We start from the raw sequence: 23,159 nt of genomic DNA, 5'->3' as shown, positions 1-23,159 counted from the left end.
TAAGAGTTTCATATCAGAGAATAAAGTTTGCTTAAACATACACATACATGTAATAACCATATATATTTTAATAACTTAAAGACTCAAAGATGCTAGCCAGGCTCCATTCTCTATAGCAAGTATAATAATAAAATAACATTATTTAACAAAAATTCCATATGTGCATAAGTTTATTATTATATCGTATAATTATATATTGTTCACACAGCATTTAGTTTGTATATATAGCTATACATATATATAGCATGTAGTATGTGTGTATATATAAGCATATATGTATATATACATGTATACATATATACTTATATTTGGTAAGTGCCTTCATGTGTATATGATAATCAGGACTTGTGACTAAATGAAAATATTATACTCACATGGATGGAGATATGATTTGCAAAATTATATTTCATGCAAGCATTCAATAGCAAAAATTAATAGTCAGGTAGAGTCAAATGTCAGTCATCTAAATATAGGCATATCATTCTCATAAGCTTATGATTACTTTATGTGATTTAAATTTTCTTGATATATTTTCCAATTAAAAATTTACAGTTAAATTTCAGTTTAATTGTTTAACTTATTAAAACAATACTGAAAATGATTCAGATTCACAGATTATGGAGCACATTTAGAACTATTTGCTCAATGGAGGCTCATAACAACAAATTAAGAAGAATGAGGAAACACAGAAGTCTGGAAAGGTTTGGGACACAGAGTGAGTCAAGCAGAGCCAGGGAAATCCATGGCTCCATTGGAATCCATGCTCAAAGGAATGCTATTTCCATTATAACACATGACCCTATTTAGAGCACTTAATACAGGGGCTTAATGTTATAATGTATGCAAAAGAAATTAGTAACCTGAAAAGTCATTAGCAAATCTACGGAATTACTAGATTATTATGATCCCAGAAAGGATTTGGTCCTAGAATACCAAAGAAGCTATGGATGCCAAGGCATTTATATAATTATAACCAATGAAACTGAGTATTTCACATTACAGAGAAAAACATCTAACTCATATGAGCCAAAATACTGACAAAGAAGAACGCTGTTGATACTGTGTTGGTGAACACCCATCTGGCCAATTTAGCACAAAATTCCATACATGTAGCCAAACACTTTCACTAAAGTTACATTTAACCGAACATTTTCATAAAATACAGCAAAGGAAATTGCGTTACCAAAAAGCAATCATAATAAATTCTGAAGCAAAGGAAAAAGATCTGCACAACATTTACATTTCCATGCATTCAATAATCAAGGAAGCAGAACTCATAATTGCATTATGCTAAATAAACAAAATCCACACTAAAACAAAGAAGCCAGCATGCCTATACATTCCAACCTGTTCAGATTAGCATCTGCTAAATCGATAAATAAGGATCGATATTTTCTATGTGCAAAGTAATCATCTCATCACCAAGGTATGGACAAACGTAGCCAGAATGTTCTGTCCTGAAGTAGTATGTAATCTCTTAGGGGAGAAAAGCATGTGAGTAAGTTAGTCTGCAGCAATGAAGCATAAAATAGATGAGAGAACAATCTGCCATGAAAAACTAACAATGTACTAGTTATTCCATGTGGTCTTATTAGAGAAGACTTTGTAGGGCTGAGGACCCAAGAGTTACCTTAGGAGAATGAGTAGGTCTTGTACAATTGAAAGTATACCTTGTGAAACCACAAGGTATGGTGCACAATTGCCAAAAGGAGAGAAGACTAGTGGAAAACAAAGCTACAAGGATGACCCTGGGAAATTCATCAAGGAGCACTGACATTCTCAGAACAGATTGCTGCTTGCTCCAATTAGTGCTTAAGGTGACTTGAGTGTTGCATATAGAAAATGGGTTAGAGAGGTGTTGCAGTGAATAAAACCAGAGCAAAAGTTTGCACAATGGCATTCAAATCTTCCCTCAGTGTTTCTAGTGTCAATAAGCCATTGGTCAGCAGAGGACGTTGAGTGAAGGGATATGAGCAATACATCCACGAAAGGCAGTGTGTAGAGGCAAATGAATGGACGTAGTTGCTGCTTTGTATTGAAAGATGGAATAAGAGAGAAATGAGCACTGAAAGTTTTAACCTAGATGTGAAAGGAAATGATGATGGATCAGAGGGAGGATGCAGAAGCAGCAAGCATAGGGAAAGGTGTAGAGTTGAGTGTTTAACATAATAAACTTGAGGAGTCCTGAGGATATATTGGGAGAGATGTCCAACAAACTATTGGAAATGTGGGTATGAAATTCACAGCAATGATTAAAGTTACGGTGAGTATTTACAAGTTCTTCTTGTCTTCCTCTCCACATGTCTAATTCAGTCCTTTCCGTATTATTTGCTGAGTTCTATTTTGCAGTGTCATACTAAGTAATAGATTTACTAAATCTATGAACTACACAATTCTAAGTAGGGGAAAAATTGAGACTGAAAATGTTAAAACTTTGGGGAGCTGGTCTTTATGAAAACTAGACTAGAAACATGGAGATTTCATAGTTTAGCAGGGGCTTTTTGTATGATTTGTTTTGTTCTCTGTTTACATATCTGTGCTTCAAAATGCTAAAACTGGAGCATGTTGGTATGCGGAAAGAGAGGATCAGAAGGAGGAGGGAGGGGGTCTGATCGAAAGTAGAGGACAAATAGGACATCATCAATTGATTAAGTTCCAGAGAGCTTTATAGGAATTACAACATGGAAACGCAAAATTTTAAAGAGGTCAGGACTCTGATGTCATCTAACTGATCCTTATTCCCTCCAGATTTGGAAACTAAAACACCTTCATAAAAACAATGGTAGACTTAGGTTTATGTCTCTTCCTAGGACTGATCACTCAGTTTGACTGCTCAGTTTGAAGGATGTAAGAGTTTGAATGGAGAGGCACATGAACTTCTCCTGTTGTCTTGTCACACTTTTCCGATACGGAGAGGAAGTGCTGGAGATTAGATATGTGTGCCCCTTATATTTACAGTTCTGGGGGCTAGATTTGAGGGGGCTTGAATGGACAGGTAGATAACTCAGGCCACTTCATAAGTAAGGGATATAAAAACTGATGATTCCAGCCAGGTATGAGATAAAAAAAAAAACAGAAGAAAACACACAACCTTGGAGTCAATTGACCCAGAACACAATCTCTCATCTACCACTTACTAATTGATTTTTCTCTATTCAAGTTTCATTTTAACTTCTCTGAGCTTTTTTTTTCTTCTTGGTTGTTGTTTTTCTTTGTTTGCTGGTTGGTTGGTTGGTTGGTTGGTTGGTTGGTTTGGGGGTGTTTTTTGTGCAACAGGTTTTTGTTGTGCTACTCAAACTGGTCTCAAACTCATGATCTTCCTGCCTCAGCCTCCTGAGTGGTGGGATTACAGGTACATGCCGAAATGTTGCGGAAATCTCAGGCTGAGATACGGGACACTGAGGCAGTTTAGCAGGAAGCAACATTTTATTGTGCCAGCACAGACTCAGTGAACTCATGACCAAAGGCTGAGCCCCGAGAACAAAGGGGTCTCACCTTATATGCCCTTGCAAGCAAGTTACAGAAACAAGAAGCAAAGCTCAACCTACATGGCTGCATGTGACTTCATTGGCTATTCTATTTCTCCAGTGCTATGTGACCTTCATGTTTCAGTTCTTTAAGTTTTCTCTCTCTGCCTTGCCATCCCTTCCCCCTGCCTCGTTGTCAGAACATAGCCTGTCTGTTTCTTTTTTGGCCCTCCTCCCTGCTACAACCATACCTGGCCTTATTTTAACCTCAGGTATCTGAATCACAGGTTTCTGATACATAATATGGTAGAATAATATTTGCCAAGAGTACTCTTTCAAAATAAAATTTACTTCACATTTTAAAGGACCTACATATAGTAGAGAGCTCTATGAATCTGGTTCCCTTCCATTTCTAGAGAACTAATGAGGAGAATTTAAGTTCTTTCATATTTCCCTAGTGCCTATCTTTGTTTTCATTTCATTGTAAAATAAATTACATTTTCTTTTAACTCTAGCTTTTCATACATGTCTCAATAATTCTTTTTAAAGTGTTGAATTTCTTGCCAAAAATTCCAGTAGCTATGGTTGAAAGGGATGGTAATATTCTTCTCTGTGATGGAAGGTAGAACAAGAAGGAAAAAATCTGAGACTGTGACATTTTGTAGGACATATATTACACCTTCACAAAATATTTTCTCTTGAACGATTAAAATAATCAAATAACAGTTGATATTTCTTTTTCTGGTTTATTGACTGAATGTAAGAAATAAGCCTTGCATTCTGAACAAAATGTACCTTTTTATTTCATGTTAATATATATGTTCAACCTAAAACGATGCTCTCAACAGAAGTTTCCCAAGATCATTTCTGTTTTCTGACAGCAACATTCTCTGGGAAACTGCAGATCGGTTTTTAAAATGGAAGTTGTTTCTTAAAATATGTGCACCCTACTGCCTTTGGAAGTATTCGTGGACTTCCTCCAGCTCTAAATTGGTATAGAAATTGTTACAATCCTGGGTGTCAAAAAGTGCACCACATCTTGCCAAAATAATGAAATCTTTTGGCAGGAAGCCCACAGAAGTGCAGATGAACAATCATGGAAGCCTAACCACAGAGGATTAGCGTGCCAAACGAGCACAATAACCTTAAGCTTAAGACATTTCACATCACAAATCAACTTTCTCTGAAACATGTGCAAGATAATTAACTCTCCCACCTTGATGCCTGTAAGGAAGCCTGGGCCTCATTTTATAACAAGGCTTCTCACAACAAAGGGAGCCCTGACATCAAGAGCTCCTTTTGTTCAGTGTTTTTAGAAACTAACTAACCAATTGAATGAATAACTAAATAAATAAACAAAATGGAAAAAAGCAATTAATCTAGGTAGTTATTATCAGAAAGCCATAATCTCGTGGTAATTTTTTCTCCCTTAAACTTTTCAATGATGCATATGATGCACTCTCACAGTGCACACTTGGAGTTCTGTTTCAGTGAAGATTAGCCATGCTTTTTTAGCATCCATCCAGATTTTCAACTGGATCCTCTGCTAATAGCATTTAACACAGTGCTGAAGTTCCAAATAGTATTCTCAGGGTTGTTGCTCAAATTAATCAAGATGTTTGTTATGAAGAGGAAGTGACAACTCAACAGTGAAGACCCTTGGTAGACAAGAATTTAAATAAGGAAACAAAGTTATCCTCCCTAGGAATGCAGGAAGGAAAAGAAAAAAACAAGCAAAGTCCTGTACCACCTGAGATAATTCACTGGGAAGAACATAGCCTCTCTGACACACCAATCTGCCCAAAATGCAGTACCTGAATCTAATGAGGAAAGATCAAGCGAATCCATACACTGGGGTTCCTTCTACAATTCAACTAGCCATAGATGTCAAAACTACCAAAGTCCTGTAAGACAAAGAAAAGTGAGGGTCAGGTCCTGAGCAAAGGCCATAACAACTGAATGCTACTCATGATAATGGATTAGATCTTGAATCAGACCAAGTAAGCTATAAAGCACATTACTGAGACAGTCATTGATAGCTAAACGTAGCCCATAGTTTACATAATAATATTACATTAATGATAAATTTCTTGAACTTCATTATTTCAAATAAATTATTTTATTTAAGACAATATACTTGCAGAATTGTTGGAGGTAAAGATTCATGATGTCTGGAACTTCAAATGATTGGAAAAAATAATTATAAGTCCATTTATATAATGAGATAGAGCAAAGTAAATGCAGAAAAAAATAATTGAGAAATCTAGACTGGGTTAAGCTATTAGAAACAAAGATCTGAGTCCTGTCTGCCACCTGTCTTTGTAAATAAGATTTTATTGGAAACAGCCATACCCATTCATTTACATATAATCTGTCACTGCTTTTGCACTAAAATAATAGAGTTGAGTAGTTGTGACAGATGACCAAGCAAGCCAAAAATGTTTACCTAGTTTTTATCAGAGAGTTTTCCAACCTGAATTAGATGAAAGGTATATTTTCATTGCACTATTCTTATAGCTTTTCCTGATTTTTTAAATAAAAATTGAAAATAAATTGATAAGATAACCTTAAAACTATGTAAAATCTCAAAATCACAGGCAGGCATCATTTAGAAGCCATTATGGACATAGGCCTATGGGCAAAAGATTATTTTAAAAATTAACAAAGTAGATGCCAGGTGGTGTAAGCACAGCCTCGGGACCCTTATGGTACAAGGACCACAGTAGTCTGCCTTCTTGGATGTCCAGTTTAATTCCATGGTGTTCATATCCCAATCTTCCTGCCTCTTTGTCTCAGCTTCTAATTCCAAACACAAGAAACAATTTATCCAGCAGTGTGGTCCAATTTGCCTCTTGAAATGTGTCCCCCTTTGTACTGGATAAGTCTTCCTACAACACCAAAGCAAATCATTCTTCACAGTGGAAATCGGAATTAAACATAACCTACTCTCCTGGCAGTTTAAACTGGTCCTGGATTGATCTGAGCTTCTGTAGTATGTGTACGGCCTGCCTATGTTCCTGCATAACTTCTAAAATCTGCAGAACTGCTCCATGTTTATTAAAAGTCCAAAGAGGAAAGACTGATGTCAGTGTTTGGCTGAGAAAGAGAAGGAAAGGAGAGGTAAGTGCCCTTTTCTCACACAAGGAAACTTCAATCCTACCAGGAGAATTTTCCTAAAGATGCTCAGAGAGCTGCCAGTAGCAAATTTGCTGGAGAAGCAGAGAGCTCAATCAAATGGTTATACATGACAAGACAGCCTTTTCTCTGGAAAAATAAACAATGTCTAAATAATCAAACTGCTAGAAAAAATTAGTAATGGCTAGAAAGTATTATTGCTACACATAATTTCAAACCCGTAAGTGTAACACACATGTGTGCATGCTGATGTGTGTGCACTTCATTGTTTATTTTAGTTTAATTTTAGACATCTGTGTCCTTTGGCAGACTAGCAAATCAACCACTTAGCTTTCTCCCATACTGACCCCAGATAGTCAGAGTAACTCATGAAACTTGACATAGCCATCACCCAGGTTTGCATGCTGGATAAGAAAGAATGACCTTGCACACCCAGAATCACAAGCATTCATTAGGTCAGATTTTACATAACTCATACGGAATCACCACCAGTCAGAAGCTTTCTCAGGTTTAAAGAGTTAGACTGTCTCCCAAATGGAAGCCAGAATTTAATCTGCACAGCATGCTTTTGACATCGCTGAGGCCCAATGTTAAAGAACTCTTGGGTGACCCCAAACAAGTTGAATGGAGATTAGGATTTCCCTCACTTCATGCTATGTTTAAAAGCTTACGCAAATTTAGCTCTAATCCTTGTCTCCATATGTCTACTTTTTTCTAACATTTTCTTGGTGACACACAATTCCTAAGAAATCATTTTATCAGTAGTTCTAAAGAACCATGTCAATCATATCCCCAAACTGGGTGGCCTGGTGTCCTTTTTTCCTATGCTAATGATAGTAAAATGTGATATGCATCACAGGAAAAATTCTATGTTGCTCTCTCTCCCTATGTTAAATCTCACAGAGCTGTTTTCGAGCCTGTCTTGGTTAGCATATCTGCTTGTGGGTAAATAGGTGGTTTATATCACCAATATATAAGAAAGCCATGGATAGACATAAATGCTGCCCACTTATTATTTCTGGGAAATGAAATCTATTTGTCTGAGAGGTGAGTGAGTAAAATAGATTCTGTCCTTGCAGTCAGACAAATCAGTAATGGTGACAACATTAATCCCTTACACATAGAAACCTCCTGTAGCTCTGACAGCTTAATATCTATCTGTGTGGTTTGCTTGTCTGACACGTCAAGCTCAAGGCAAGCCTGGTGTGCTCTTGAAAGGATCAGGGAACCAAATTTCATGAGGACTTTCATGTTTCCTGTTTCCCTTGCCAGATCAAATCACCCCAGCTTTGTCAACAGAAAAGCTCCTTCAAGACATTCGTGCATCCCTGAACAAACCCATTCAACTTAGCATCATGCGGTAGGTCTAGTGCAAATTAACAACTTAGACATAATATTCATAACTTTCTAGCAGTTGAAAAGGAGACAACATGGTGGAGAACATGTATTAGTTATGGATGGGACACTATTTATAATAGAACCTATTCGTCCTTTAACTGAAACTAGAAATTGCACAAACTGATGTGGATGTTTAATTTTGTTTCTTCACCCCTAGAAGAGCAATGTTGAGGTTCTTGTATTCAGTGAAATTCCATTTTAATAATTTAACAATTAAAGTCATTTGTTGATCTGACCAAAACAAGCAGCAAGCACAAACTCAGTTTGATTCAGAATGAAAGTTTGCTTAATGACCCTCATCTTTTGGGAGATTCTGCACACTATTTGGAATCACTTTCTTTGCCCTGTGAGCAACACAGACGTCAGGATACTGTGCTTGTTTCCCCTCATTACTCTCTTGGCCTGAAGCATGGAATTAAGGATCCACCTAAAGATGGCTCTTCTTGTTTTGCATTTCACAACTCAGCTAAATGAACACTGCTCAGTGACTCCATACTTACCCTTTCTACTCCTTTACCTGCTCATATATCAGTTGCTCTGCTAAACCAAAAGTTGAAAACTGCAAAGGAAGCTCATATCGTGTAACACAGGGCTGTCCAACATAATGCGATGACATCGGTGACCTATCTATGCATTGTCCAATTCTACAGACATCCAACTGATGAAGCCACTGAGCACTTGAAATGCGCCCAGTGCAACTGACAGTGAAATATTTAAATTTACTTAATTTTAAAGAACTTAAGTTTATAGAGTGTATGGTTTGGATATGAAGTATCCCCCAAAAAAGACTCATGGTCAGAGGTAGGGTTTAGGAGAAGTGATTGGATCATGGGGGACAATTGATCCATTGATGGGTTCATAACTGAGTGGAATACTAGGAGGTGGTGGAAACTGTGGAAGGTGGAGCCTGGTTGGAGGAAGTGGGTCACTGGGGGCATGCCTTTGAAGAGTATATCTTGTCCCTGCCCCTTTCCCTACCACTCTCTCCTTCCAGGCCATCATGAGGTGAGCAGCTTTGCTCTGCCCTGTGTTCCTAGCACCATGATGTTTTGCCATGCACAAGCTCAAAAGTAATGGAACCAAGTAGCCATAGACTGAAATCTCTAAAACCATGAGCCAAAAGAAGTCCTTCTTCCTTTAAGTTCTTCTGCTCAGTGATGGAAAACTGGTATTTTGGCACAGTGATGGAGAACTGACTAAGACAGTCATATGTGGGTACTAGCCCTACCATATTAGAGAAGACAAATTGACAGCATTGAAAGAAAAGTACAAAGGTGTGCATTCAACATCCACCATGCCTTCCTTCTAGTGGGGTAGGAAAGAAAAATGACTTTTCCCAGAAACCTTGCCACTAAAGATTCTGAATCCAAGCAAGTGATGTTCTTGTCAATGTACTTATGCAGCATTTGAATGGCAGAAACAAGCAGGAAGTATTTTCTTGCCTGTCCCCTGGCCACTGTTTCTGCTGTTTGGGACCATGATGGAAGTATGAGGACTTTCTGCTGCTGTCTTTAAGTCTTCTTTCCAAAGCCTCCTGGGTATGTGGAGAAATTCAGTGAGTAGAGGTTTCTTCACTCTGATAGCTTTTCTCCAGAGAAACTGGAATCATTCCAATGGAATTATTTCTCCAGAGAAATCCTTCTGGAGTCAGTTCTGGAGGCTTCGTTTACAGCCCATCACTTCAACCTTTCCAATCATTTTAGAAGTATCTAACCCCCTGTATTAAATTGCTTCCAGTTTTCAGACCTGGAGTACTTTTCATTCTTCATTGGTACTGCCTGAAACAACTAACTAAGAGTACACACGTCATTCAAATTTAACCCCTATGTCATGAAAAATGCAAAGAACGTAGCCACAAACCTTCTGATTGTCTATTGTGTTGCCAGTGTTCACTGAGGGCCCAACAAGACTCTTACTTTTCTTTGCAACTTCCCTCTCCCCCTGCTTACCTTCCCTGAACATACATTTATGTAGCTACATCTATGTGTCTGATAATCTGAGAGACTGGGAGACCAGAGATACATAAACCATACAGTCTGCCTGCTTTAAACTGAAAGAGTGATGGAGGACAATTTAATCAAGATTATGCTCTGGACAGATTTGATCTTTGTAAACTTAAAAATAAAGCTGCAAAGCTCAGCACTATAGACCCACTGCAAGGTTCCTGCCATGTTCTGAGATCTATAATACATAGATTACTCAGGGGAAACTTTAGCAGCTGGGCAAAATGAGGGTAGGAATATGGCAATCCTCAGAGTGATTGCTTGATGTGTTTTGGAATCACAGAACATATGATGCATAAATGTACAACACAGGCAAGAAAACAGCTCTGTTATAGAAGAAGAAAATTCTATACCCTTTGCCAGTGACAAATGACCGAGTTTCTGTTCCACTAATCTCAAATGCCATTTCTAGAACTAATCATTTTGTTACCTCACAAAGACAATATTCAAGGGTCTGCTTCATCAAATGGTAAAATTCCATAAGTGAGATTTCTTGCACTTGAAAATGACTTACACGAGATGACTACTATATTGTAACGGAATGTGTGACATTTAGGAGAAAGATAACATAGTGAGTGACTACTTTCTTCCATTTGGAGGGAACTTAGAAAGAATCAGCCACACAGGAAATTTTGGAAATTTTAGATAAGGTGTACAAAATGCCATAAATCTCAACAGGCAGCTTTATTATTCTTATTAAATTTCACTACATTGAACAGCACAACTGACCAGGGGCAACCAGAAAGAAGAGCAAAAGACATTTCTTTCACAAGTTTTATTTCCCCGCCCCCCCCATTCATTCAGTTCATTTTAGACTTACTAATTCACAAGTGACCTAAAACACCCTGCATCTGCAGAAAAATGTAACAACCAAAACACCACTGAGAATGTAGCCCACTTTAGTGAGAAGAAACCTAATCTACTTCATTTTTAATGACATTCAGTGCACTTTTACAATGTGACACATCTTTTCTGTCTGCTGTCTGATGTCTTAGAAACCGTCATGCATTTATAGAAAATATTAGACACTCATGCTCAATTTACTAATTTTTAATAGAAATGTGAGGGAGACGTGCAGACCTTATTGCAAAAAGAATGCAAGGCAGAAATAAGATATTAGAGAGTCTAGGTGGGTCAGATAAGGCAAGTCCTTTCTGGGAAGAGATGAGCTTTTGCTTTTCTGGAATTTTTGGTAGATGCAGCTGCTTTAGTGGTGATGAGGTCCTCATCCCCCCTCCCGTTCAGCACTCCCCCACCCAGAAGACTAAGGAGACCAGGGGCAACAAAATGTTTCTAGGACCCGGGTGCACTATTCCAAGGGTTGATGGACCACCTAACAATCAAAGACGGGAGGAAGGCCGTCTTTGTCCCTGCTGTTACTTTGGCTTTTCTCTCTGGCTTCCCACCACCCTCCAAGCACCAGCGTCCCTACACCCTGCATGGCTAAACAGTGAGAGGCATGGGGCTTTTCACTGCGAATTTCACGGCGTGATCAAATGCAGGGGCTGTTTCACTGGGGACCTAAAAGCCGTCCTTTGTGGGCCCAGCTGAGGTCAGGTTAAGCACTGCATTTTGGCAGCAGGCATCTGTTTGTCTTCACACCACGATCTCCTTACAAGGGGGGAGGAGGGAGAGGAAGAGGAGCTGGTTTCAGAAAGCCATCAGCGCAGGCAAACTCCCTTCTGCCGCTTGACAGAATACCAGGCGAATGCAAATCCGCTGCAGGCCACACTGATGGCCCTACCAAATCAATTCGATGAAGCCGTGAGAGAAGCGAGCCTTCCCTTTCTCATAAGTCCACATCGCACTTGTTGCTGGAAAGAGGAAAAAGAAGCAAGGCCTTTTGCTCAGACATTTTGTAATCAAAAAAGAACATGTGCAAAATTTAAAATGGTGCTGGAAAGATTGCATTTCTCCACCTCTGTCTCTTGCAATAAAACCATAGAAGTTTGAAATTAGTTCTTCTCAATGAAGGAAACCTGTTGCTGTAATTAGGAGACATTTGGAAGACTAAGAAAAAGTGAATCTGTAAGTCCCGACTGGAAAAGCTTTATCGAATGTCATTCATATGAATTATCTCTGAAAGTAATAGATACAATCCCTTCTCCAGAAAGAAACCAGTGGTAGAAATTGTCCCCTAAAAAGTCTTTGGAATATTACCAAAACCACTAGTTCAAAAACAGAATTACTTTTCTAGTATAATCATAATCCACACAGCTATGTTTTCTGCTCATAATAGAATCTTCACACTTCCTCCTACAATATTCTTCCTACTATTTTCTCTAAGACGAGCTATTTTCTTCAACAGGGCAACCCATATGCAGAAAAAATAAAATTTTGTAAATGATAAGGAGAATACTGGAAATAAGTAGGTCAGTCAGAGTGTGAAATGTCAAGCAAGTAAAGGATTTTATGTGGGAGGGGATAATAAAAAATAAAATATTTTATAAATCTAAAGAATCATTGCAAACATAATCAGATAGAGACAGGCACATACATGCACCCACAGAGAGAGAACAAAGAAACGAAAGTGACATTGCTAGCTATCTTGTTCACCCTTAGTAAAGGAGAAAATACTGAGATATTTGGGAAGTGGCAAGTGGTACAAAATAACATTTCTGACATTTGTCTTCTCTTTAAGGGTTTATCTCAGTGATCCTCTTTTATTTGCAACCAAGTAGATGTAATTATGGGATCAATCTTTTTACAAGAAAAGCAGTATCCATTGGATAATCAACATTTTTAACAATTGTTACCTTTGTTTTATGAAACTATTCTAAAAGAGAATATACAAGACCTACAAACCAGGAGACCAAAATGTAAATGACACTGAAGCACATGTACACATACATAGACACAAATACATATGAGCTGTTTTACTTGAAATTGTCATGGATCCCTTAAGACCAGAGAGATATTATCTCAATTGTTACAGACCACAGACAGTTCCAGGTGCAGAAGTAAATGTGCAAGTGATTTGAATTGTGTGGTTATGTGTAGGTAACCTTCTCATCTTTTCTGAAAAGTTTTGTTCAAAGTTCTTTCCAAACTGATTTAAGTGTTTAGTGTTCCAGAAAGGTACCAACTCTGGTCTGGTTTCTTTGGGGGTCTGGGGAGTGTTTGAGGATTTGAGTTTAATTATATTGGATTTGCAACAAGGGCAAAGGATGAAACACAGAATTTACTTTAGTATTATAACACAATTCTACAATAGATTAGACATAAACTCAATGCAAAAATCTCATGACACAGTACATTCAATATGTTTATAATTCATTCCATACCACCAAAAGGCTTAAGCACAAATTTTGTAAAAGTATTATTCTTGGCAGTACTAGGGTTTGAACTCAGAGCTTTACGCTTGCTAGGCAGGCAGGCACTCACCACTTGAGCCATGAGTATAATTTTTTTGCTTTTGTTATTTTTCTGATAGGATCTTGAGTTTTTGCCTAGGGTTGTCCTTGAACAGAGATCCTCCTGATGTCTGCCTCCCAAGTAGCTGGGATTATAGACATGCACCACCTTGCATGACACAGTATTATTCTGAATAGTCAAAAAATGGATAGAGCCCTAGTATACATTAATCAATGAATGAATAAATAAAATGAAAAATACAATATGACATTATTTGGCAAGGAAAAGGAATGGATACTGATACATAACACAGGTGGACCTTAAATACATCATACAAAGCATTAAGATGCTAGATAAAATACTTTATGACATGAAAAACAACTGTGAGCATTAGCACCCATTTTCCATCTTTGCTTGCCAATAATAGAATGCTTAAAGTTGGGAGTGGTGGTACATGCCTATAATTCCAGCACTCAAGAGGCTGAGGCAGGAAGATTGTGAGTTCAAGGCAGCCCAAGCTTCATAGAGACACTCTGGCTCCAAAAACCAAAACAAAACAAAACAAAAAACCAGAAAGCTTTATAACCTTTGTAGGTTTTATAAGTAAAGACTACCCAAAAAATCTTGAAAATAGAATCATATTTTAAAATAATATTTCATATGGCATTTGCATGTTATGAAGATTAAGGTTCAGGCTTTGATGCCCACATGGTACAATTTACTGTGTGCACAGAAAACCTTGCTGAACCACCAAAGGCAGGAAATATACTATTCATGTAATGGGATCAGGCAGGACTTCCTTAGGCTCAGCACTGTGAACATTTGGGGCTGGATAAATCTTTGTTGTAAGATTTGTCCTGTGTATTCTAAGTTCCTTGGTCTCTACCAACTAATGCCAGTAACATTTCCATCTCCAGTTGTGAAAAACCATGCTGTCTCAAAATAGTACCAAACTACTCCTCAGGAGGCACAATGCCTCCAGTTGAGAATCAATGGGATAGGGCAAGGGCTTACAAATAAATAAACTCAAAACCATCACCATCATGTGGAGAAGCATTCAAAGAGAGTTCTTCTGGTTCCTAATCAGAACCCTCATCTCCATAATATTGATTTCCCAATAATATAATCCAGACTTGAATTCGCAGAAGAGACTGAAACAAGGAAGTCCAAGCAAGAGAAATTCACATCACAGCAATTAAAGGAATGAAAGAAAAATAGTAAGTACAACGCATAAGTATAACTAGCATTCAGAAATAATGGTTTAAAAAGTGTTTCACAAATCAATACTGCTTTGAATAACATCTCTGTGATATTTTGATATATTTATGTAAAATGAATGAAATTTGTTGAGTTTACAGTGAGCTGAATATATTTCTGAGTAGAAGCTACTTTAGAGACATTTTCCTCTTGGTTACAAGCAAAAATCAAGTACAGTTTCTATGTTTGACCTACTTTTAAAAAATCCTAAGACATCCACTAATTGCAATGACAGAGGGAAAATGGAGTATTAACATTATCCAAATTCCCTCATTATATTCTTTTGAGCCAGACAAGCTCCTGAAATGCATACATTTCAATTATACTTCATGTGAACATCCTGACATGTTCTATTTGGTACAGCCATTTAACTGGGGGCAGGTAATATCAAAACTTCCCATTTCCACAAGGCACTTGAAACCCAGTGAAGGCCATTAAATTATAACAGTGTTACAAACTGATAGATGAGCTAATTACAATAATGTGTCCTAGGTAAATTTTCATGGTGAAAAGTAATCTGCATGCTTCCAATGTGGAAATATTAAAGTAGAATAAATTACATTAAAATAATTATATAACAAAGGAAACAAACTTAATTATATCAAGCTAATGCTATAAAACTCCAAGAAACATTCAAACTAGATATTTATTTGTCATAATTCTAGTCTATAATGTCCAAAATCATTTTAAAGGGGCAAAGTATTTACCTTTTGTTATAACCAAATCAAATTGAAGAGTGAAAATTTTTAATGGATATTAACTTTGTATTCATTATGTTTTGACTCTATGTTGTAACTTCATAAAATTAGGGCACCATACAAATTTGTTACTGCACTTATATCACATAACAATATTATTTTTATGTAGTTTTATGAATCCCTGAAATGTCCAAGCTTGTTATAATATGTCTAGCTTTAGTGTGTATGCATGTTTATTTTTCATTTCGTTTATCACTTTCTCATTCTCTAAATATAAAGATTCGCCCTGTTGTATTAGAGGATGCTACGCAAAACCAGTGTTTAGAAAACAAAAACTGAATTGGGGGAGGGGGATGAATATTCACTGAGATCTCTTTTTTTTAATGCAAAGAGCAAAGGAAAGGGCAATCTCCTAAGCCAGCATCTCCTTTATCATCAGACTGTCCATTAAAATCATTCCAATATGGAAAGCTTTAAAGTGAAGACCCACAGCACAGATGCTCCATTACATTGTCTGGTTTACCACTCCAGGAAGGACACCTGAATTCCCTTAGTACCCAGAGTAGTTACAAAGGAGCTTGCCCTTAACTCCAACATGTTTCAAAAATGCAAATGCAAAACTACTGTTTCTATTCCTGATGGTAACAGGCAAATATGGGTAGAATGCTTAAAACCCAGGCATGAGGTAGAAATAACAAAATGCCAGGGATATAAACACAAGAGCCAGAAACATTCATTTCCCTGATGAGAATTTTGCACCCAGGAGGTTTATGAATTTGGAAATGTCTTATCATGACCCAGAACCCATCACATCCCAAGATCCAGCCTACCAACACATCATGATAGCTTCATGGCCCACAATGATTAGACCTGCCACTACATTCCTAGTTCCTCTTCTGCCTGATTTCTTGCCATAGCCCTTCTCTATTTCCATGAGGACAAGATTTTTGTCTTTGTTCACATCGCTCTGTCCAATAATACTTTACCCAAAGTACTCAGTGAATAAATGCAGGTATAAAGGTCCATCAACATCTGCCTTCACATGACCAAGTTTTAGAATTTCTTACCAACAGGAATGGTCATCTCAAATGCTGCACACACAAATCCTGCCTTACAAAAGCCATTCACATCTGAGATTCACCTTCTTCATGCAATAAACCATTAAGTCCTATCTGTCTAGGGTCTATCATAGATTTTCCTGAAAGCATGCCCAGCTAAAGATTCAATGTTCCTCACTTGTAGGAGCCTCCTCCAAGCCATTAGGACAGGTCTAAGCAATGTGCATATTTTCTTTTTTTTTTCCCATAAACTTCATAAACTTCCATGCTACACACCTCAATTCCACGGGGATGTCTTGCCTTTTATTTGACAAAGACTAAGCCAGCATTGCTTCTATGTGCCCCTAATAACACCTACCTAGGGATGGGCCACTTCTCCACAGGAAGTGCATTCCCCTTTCTGTGTTCTGAAAGTTTCTCCTGAAGCTGCAGGTCTCCAGGGTACCAGGTAGTCACCAGGCAGCTGCAAAGCATAGCAGCATCCCTGGGCTTTGCTATATTGTTGCTTCAAAATGTGCTCCTAAACATTTCTGCTGGTGAGTTTTTCTTTTGCCCTTTACAAGGACACCCCCAGGGCTCCTTGCATAATCAGGAAAAAACTCACACGAGAATCAGAATGTGCCAAATCTTAATGTATTTGTAAAGGAAAACAGCATTTTCCAATTTTTGTCAAAGGTAGAAATGGGCTAAACAGAACAACAACAGTGGAAATTACAAGTGGATAACCAAAAAGAGGGGATTGGAGATAAAGTCCTATAAAATAGAGCCTGAAAAAGATATACAGTCTGATGTTCATAAATCATCACACACAGGAGGCTGTCCTTTTAACCACACTGCTGAATTAAAGTAGGAGAGGTGTAGACAGAGAAGGAAAAAAATCCAATTTGTAGCCACAGAGGGAGAACTGGATGAAAAAGATTTTGAAAGGGAGTCAGGGCTCAAAACAACTAGTTTATCAATGAGAGACATTTCAAAGCCTTAAAAGGAAAATTACTAATGCCCATTGCTAATTAATCATTCTACGGATTCTCATGCAAATGTTCTTTGGATGGCTTTGATCCCCACTGACACCTGAAAGAAAGCTCACAGTGTCTCCAGGCTAGAGAGATGACTGGGAGGCAAAGGCATGCTGGAGCTCACAGACCCTGTGCCTTCCCTAATACCCTGGGAACTCCAGTGCTGTGTATGGGGCAGCCAGGCAGCAGAAAGCAGGGCTCCATCCCAGCCTAACCAGGAGCTCAGAGATGGCTCTGCTGTGGACCTCTCAAACCACAAAGCACGCACTCTGCTCAAAAGCAGGTGGCCTTCCCATGCCCTCCTTCTTAAAAGCAGTGCAATGGCCTCCCAGAACTCTTCATTCCTACCCTATACATTCAAAGGAACACTGGGTATGTTGAGACCTTGAAGAATGAGGGAGAAAAGGTTAAGTTAAATTACCTGGAGATTGGCAAAGTAATAGAACTGTCACCTCACAGATGGGGAAAAAAACACTTTTAAAGATTATTTGGAGAAAATTAGAGAGCACTCTTTTTTCAGGGCAGTGTTCTCATTCAGTAGGTAGCCAAGTATGGTCCAAATTGTCCCTTTTATCTAATTTAGAAAGATAAAACTCTTCTAAGAGGGATAAACCTCTGATTTGTGAGGCATTAAGAGCCATGTACAATTGTGTTAAATCTAAAAACAATTTTCCAAATTGAGACTTCTCTGCTGATTCCAACAAAGTAATACAATAAAAATAGTTAAGAGTAGCAAATAACACATATAAAACTGAGCAAATTGTTGCCTTCTTACCTACATGAAATAAACTCTTCTCTGCCTAATATGGAGGTCATTAGCACTGACCTGGTGTACATTCAGTTTTTCATTTTTGCTTTTATTAATAGTTGAAGATGACAAATAGTCATAAGAAATAGCAAAATGACCCAAAGCAGAAGTTAGTAAGAAGAAGTAAGGTGAAATGGAGACATGAAAATAGAATCCACGAAGAATCTGATAGCAAAATACACTGCATAAAGTCCTCAACAACCACTGGACAGGGACCAAAAATTTTGGTTCCATCTTTCTTCTCAACAGGAAAAGAATTTGATCAGTGTTTATGATTCAAGTAATCATAAGTTTAAGACTATGCAAGTAGACTGGGAGAATTATTCCCAATACAAAATCTAAAAAGAATTGACTTCTAAAGTTTAGAAAAATAGAATGCTATAGTTTGAATCTTAAATGTTCCCTAAGGCCCATGGGTTAAAAGTTTATTCTCCTGCTTGGCACTATTGGTAATGGAAACATTAAGAGGCCGGGCCTAATGGGACATCTTTATGTCACTGGATACATGACCTTGAAAGGAACTGTGTGATCCCAGTCTCTTCCTCCTTTTACTCACAGCCCAACCATGAGGCCAATGGACTTCTTCTACCACATGCTCCTGTCATGATATGATGTGCTGCCTCATGTCCAAAACAATAGGGCCAATCAGTCATGGACTAAAACTATGAACTAAAATAAACTTTTCCTCCTTAAAAGTTAATCTATGTTGGGTATTTGTAATAGTAACTGAAAGCTGACCAACATGTAGAATATGAGTATCATCATAGTAGCAATGTTGAAGAGTTTCCTACAGTTCTTTCTTATAACATGCTTCATTAAAGGGCAGCATCCCACCAATGCAAAGTCAGAATCATCACTTCTATAGGGTCGGAATTTTTGCATAATCAGTCCTCTGCATTAAATCATACCTATTTGGAATACTTGTCATAATTCACAACACCCATAAAAAGATCTGTTTTCCTCTAATTACTGTTTTAATCATCTGCTCAGTTCTTCACAACATCTGTTCTAAGTGATATGTTGATGGTATTTGAGAGGTAATTAGGGTTAGAAGAGTTTAATGAGAGTGGGGCCACCATGATGGCATCAGTGCATTTATAAAAAGACAAAAAGAGACCTGAATTAGCACACGTGGTCTGTCTCATCATGTAATGTCCTTTGTCATGTTATAATGCACAAGAAGACTTCACCACATGCTGGGGCCATGTTCTTAGATTTCCAGCCTCTAAATCTCTATAAATTATTCATTCTTCTGTATTCAGTTATAGCAATAGAGAACAAATTACAACAGATGCTCTCCTGGATCAAAAGAAAGTGCCGCAATAGGAAATTCTTATTGTCTCACCAGTAGGTGAAGTGGCCCTCCATTCTTGGAGGCATCTTAGACCTCTTGCTTCCTCTCACCTTTCAATTTCAATCCATCAGCAGATCCTGCTGCCTCTACCTTCAAAATGCTTACCACCAAGAACTGTCGTTTCCTCTAAGTTCCTGTTCCAATATGCAAATGCACAAGACCTTTTGCAGTTACCTTTTGCAAAATAAATACTTTCTCTCTCCAAACTCCATCTCTACCTTATCTGACCTTATTTTTTTCCTCAGCTTTCCTCACCGACTACCATATTTGAATTTGCACATTGTGTCTGTCTATCTCACACACTCCCTGTGGACATGTAATATGTCTGCCTTTTCACTCTAAGATCACCAGAGTCCATAACAATCCTTGTCTCAGAATAGGTGCTCAATTGCATGATTGAAGAATGAGATGGCATAGCAAAGGGCTAAAAATATGAAGATTTATTTTCCATTTGAATTGTATTGATGAGCAAGCATGGTCTCATGTGCTAGTGACTCGATGATGATTAAAATAGAAAGAGCCTTTAAAGAATTCATCAGCCCTTGGCACTGACCCTGAATGGAACAAAATTCATGGTTTTGCACTTCAACTTCAGCTTCAATCTTGTATCTGTACTTATTCTCAACACCAAGCCATACAACTCCAGGACAAAGGCTGACCCTTCTTTTGTCGGGTCAATGTCCCCACTCATTGAATGTGGATTTGGGGTCTTGTTTTTCACTGGTCTGGATCAGAAGTGAGATGATATTGGTATAGTATTTCAGTATAAACAAACCATAATTGTATCCAAAGAAAATCCAATAAAATTAAAAACAAATATCCTCCAAACAAGAATCAATCTGAGCTCTATTATAGTAATAGTCCATTTTTTTACTACAGTAGAATACCAGAAGCAGGATACTTTATAAAGAGGTTTATCTTGGTTCACAGTTCTGGAAGCACAAGGTTAAGGGTCCACATCTGGTAATGGCCTTCTGAGACAATGCAGAGCATCACATGGTGAGGGACAGGACTACTCTTGTAAATGGGGGAAAGGATGTCTCTCTCCCTCTTCTTACAAAGTGACCAAGATTCAATCTTGGGAGTTCCACCCTCATGACATTATCTGATCTTAATCACTTCCCAAAGGCCCCGCCTCTAAACACCATAGTCAGATTAAATTTCCACCCTCTTAATACCACATAGTAGGAATTAAATTTCAATAGCCTAAGGTCTAGGCAACAGTGAAACAAAACTCAAGTCATAGCAACATCTAAGGAATATAATGCCAGAAAAGAAACAAGAAACTGTGGTCTTGAAGGTTTGTCTCTATTCCATTCACCTAAAGAGAAATTTAGTGGTTGGGAGCATAGCTTACTGATAGAGCACTGGCCTAGCATGCACGAGGCCCTAAGTTTAGTCTCTAGCACTGCAAAAAATACAAACAAAGTAGACATTTAGCTCAGTTACCAAATATGGTTTTGATCTTTTGTTAAAATTTCACTGTCTTGAGGACTTACATAAATAAATAAATAAAATTTCAAACTAATGAACAAGATTCTACACACCTTGATTCTTGCTTTTATCTCCATTTAACTCACCAAGGGTAGGCACAGTAGCAAATATTTAAGAATTAAACATCAAAAGCCATTGACACATGCCTGATAGCAAAATTATCAAAGGGCCCACTCCATGATAACTATACCATTATCTCCACTCTCATTATGGTGTGTTGACATGGTTTAACCCCTCTAAGAGTGTCTACAAACTCTTTAAAGTCAAAAGCTGTGTGTCTCATTCAAAGTTTGGCAAGATAAGGTCATCAGAGGCCAAATCCAGCCTGACACCTGTTTTTGTACCACCTAAAGCTTAACCCTGATTCTAATGTTCAGTACTTGAAAGAAAATTTAAGAAGAATAATCATTTGTAATAACTGACAGTTGTATGAAAATCAAAAGTCAATGTCCACAAAATTTTATTGGGTACAGCCTTGATAACATATTGACATCTTGTCTACAGCTTTTTTAATGCTTCATCAGAAGCACTGAGTAGTCAAAACAAATAATATGTTCCATGAAATTGCAAATATTTGTTATCTGATTCAGAGAAAGAATTTGCCAGTCTCTGCTCTTGTTCTCTTCTTCTGCACCAAATAACAGGGACCTGGTAGATAGAGAATGTTTATCATGCCTTTGTTGAAGTGAACTGAAATTTTCAGAAAAATTGTAACCTTTGGAAATAGTCTGAGATCTCAGAATCATTTTCTTTTATCTCAAAATGGACTTTTAATACCTTCCATCAGCAAAACAGGACTTTTTGATTACAAAGCAAGTTAATCTCTTCTCAGAAGCTCAGCCGCTTGAGCAAAACAAAGAAGGTAATTTTATCTAAGAGAATGTCATTAATCCAATTCAGCAACAACCTCCGTGGAGCAAGTGGAAGTATGAAATAGCCCCTTTGATTCTCAGAATCTAGAATTGATACTCAACACTGTTATCACAAAGGTGAGCACTAGCCCTTGCCAAGAGCAACACTGAGTAACTATCAGGCACATTGAAGGGAACAGAATTAATGAATCAGAGAATGAAAAAAAGGTCCCCAATTCTCAGACATGCATTTTTCCAGCACCACCCAAGACATCTTGCTGCATCCTACAAATGCTTGCAATTAGGAAAAAAATCCTTCCTTTTATATCAGCAAGACTAAATCTGCCACCTCTATACCTCAGATCCAGCAGCAATCCATAAGAGCATAAGTAAAGAGTTAACAAATGTCTTGTTGTGAAATGTTGTGTGAGGTCAGCCAGTTATGCAGCCTTTCTCTGTCTCCATTTTCTCATCAAGACAATGGGGACCAAAACATAGCTCTCAGTTCTGCCCAGTGATATTTAAAGCACATCCACTCCTTGGCCTTCCAAAATGGTTCAATCATACCTGCCTATCCAGCTGCTCAAAGCCTTTATTTCCCCAAACATGTAGAACAGCCTTCAAATCTATCCATTTTTCTTGATGCCATGCTCCACCTAGTCCTCATCCAGGCTAACTTTTCCTATCTAGCTTATTGCACACTTCACTCACCCTTCAAATTTATTCTTCCCACCAAAGCCAGTTACTTGATGCATGGGATGAATCTCACCAAGATCACACACTTGAAACGACCCACAAAACCTTGTGTGACTCCACTCTGTTTACCTCCCCACCTACAGCTCTTAACAATAAGAGCTCCTGATAAGTGTGTGTGCCAGAGAACCTTAGATTCCCTCCACTCATGCTAAGGGCACCCCACAGTAGGAAGGAATTTGGTCTCACTCAAAAAGATGTTCCTAGCCCCTGGGAGGCAACTTCTAAATCATCAGAAACTTCCTGAGAGATGAGTGTCTGTGTCATTCATGGCAGCCCCTAGGACAACACTCAAGAGTTTATGCTAATATGGAGAGTAGTGGTGGATCCCACTCAAGCCAAGCTATCTCCCCAGTCTCAAGGGAAGTGAGGAGAGCAGGCTGTTGGCAATTGATGTCAGCCACATGCCTAATGACACAATCAATCACACCTACATGTTGAAAGCCCCATTAAGAACTCTGGACCCTGAACTCAGGTGACTTTCCACTTACCGTCACAAATGTATAACAGGAA

The 23,159-nt window shown here is 38.1% G+C and overlaps 1 protein-coding gene across 1 annotated transcript in view; it reads right to left on the bottom strand.

The window, feature by feature from the left end:
- Positions 1 to 23,159, bottom strand: part of Anos1 (anosmin 1) — a 168,103-nt gene that overhangs the window by 75,260 nt on the left and 69,684 nt on the right. The gene's annotated exons all lie outside the window — the stretch shown is intronic.

This window comes from Castor canadensis, chromosome X (genome assembly GCF_047511655.1).
Source record: "Castor canadensis chromosome X, mCasCan1.hap1v2, whole genome shotgun sequence".
NCBI classification, from domain to species: domain Eukaryota; kingdom Metazoa; phylum Chordata; class Mammalia; order Rodentia; family Castoridae; genus Castor; species Castor canadensis.
Note: the sequence above shows the minus strand (reverse complement) of the source record. Positions and strands in the feature narration are given on the sequence as shown.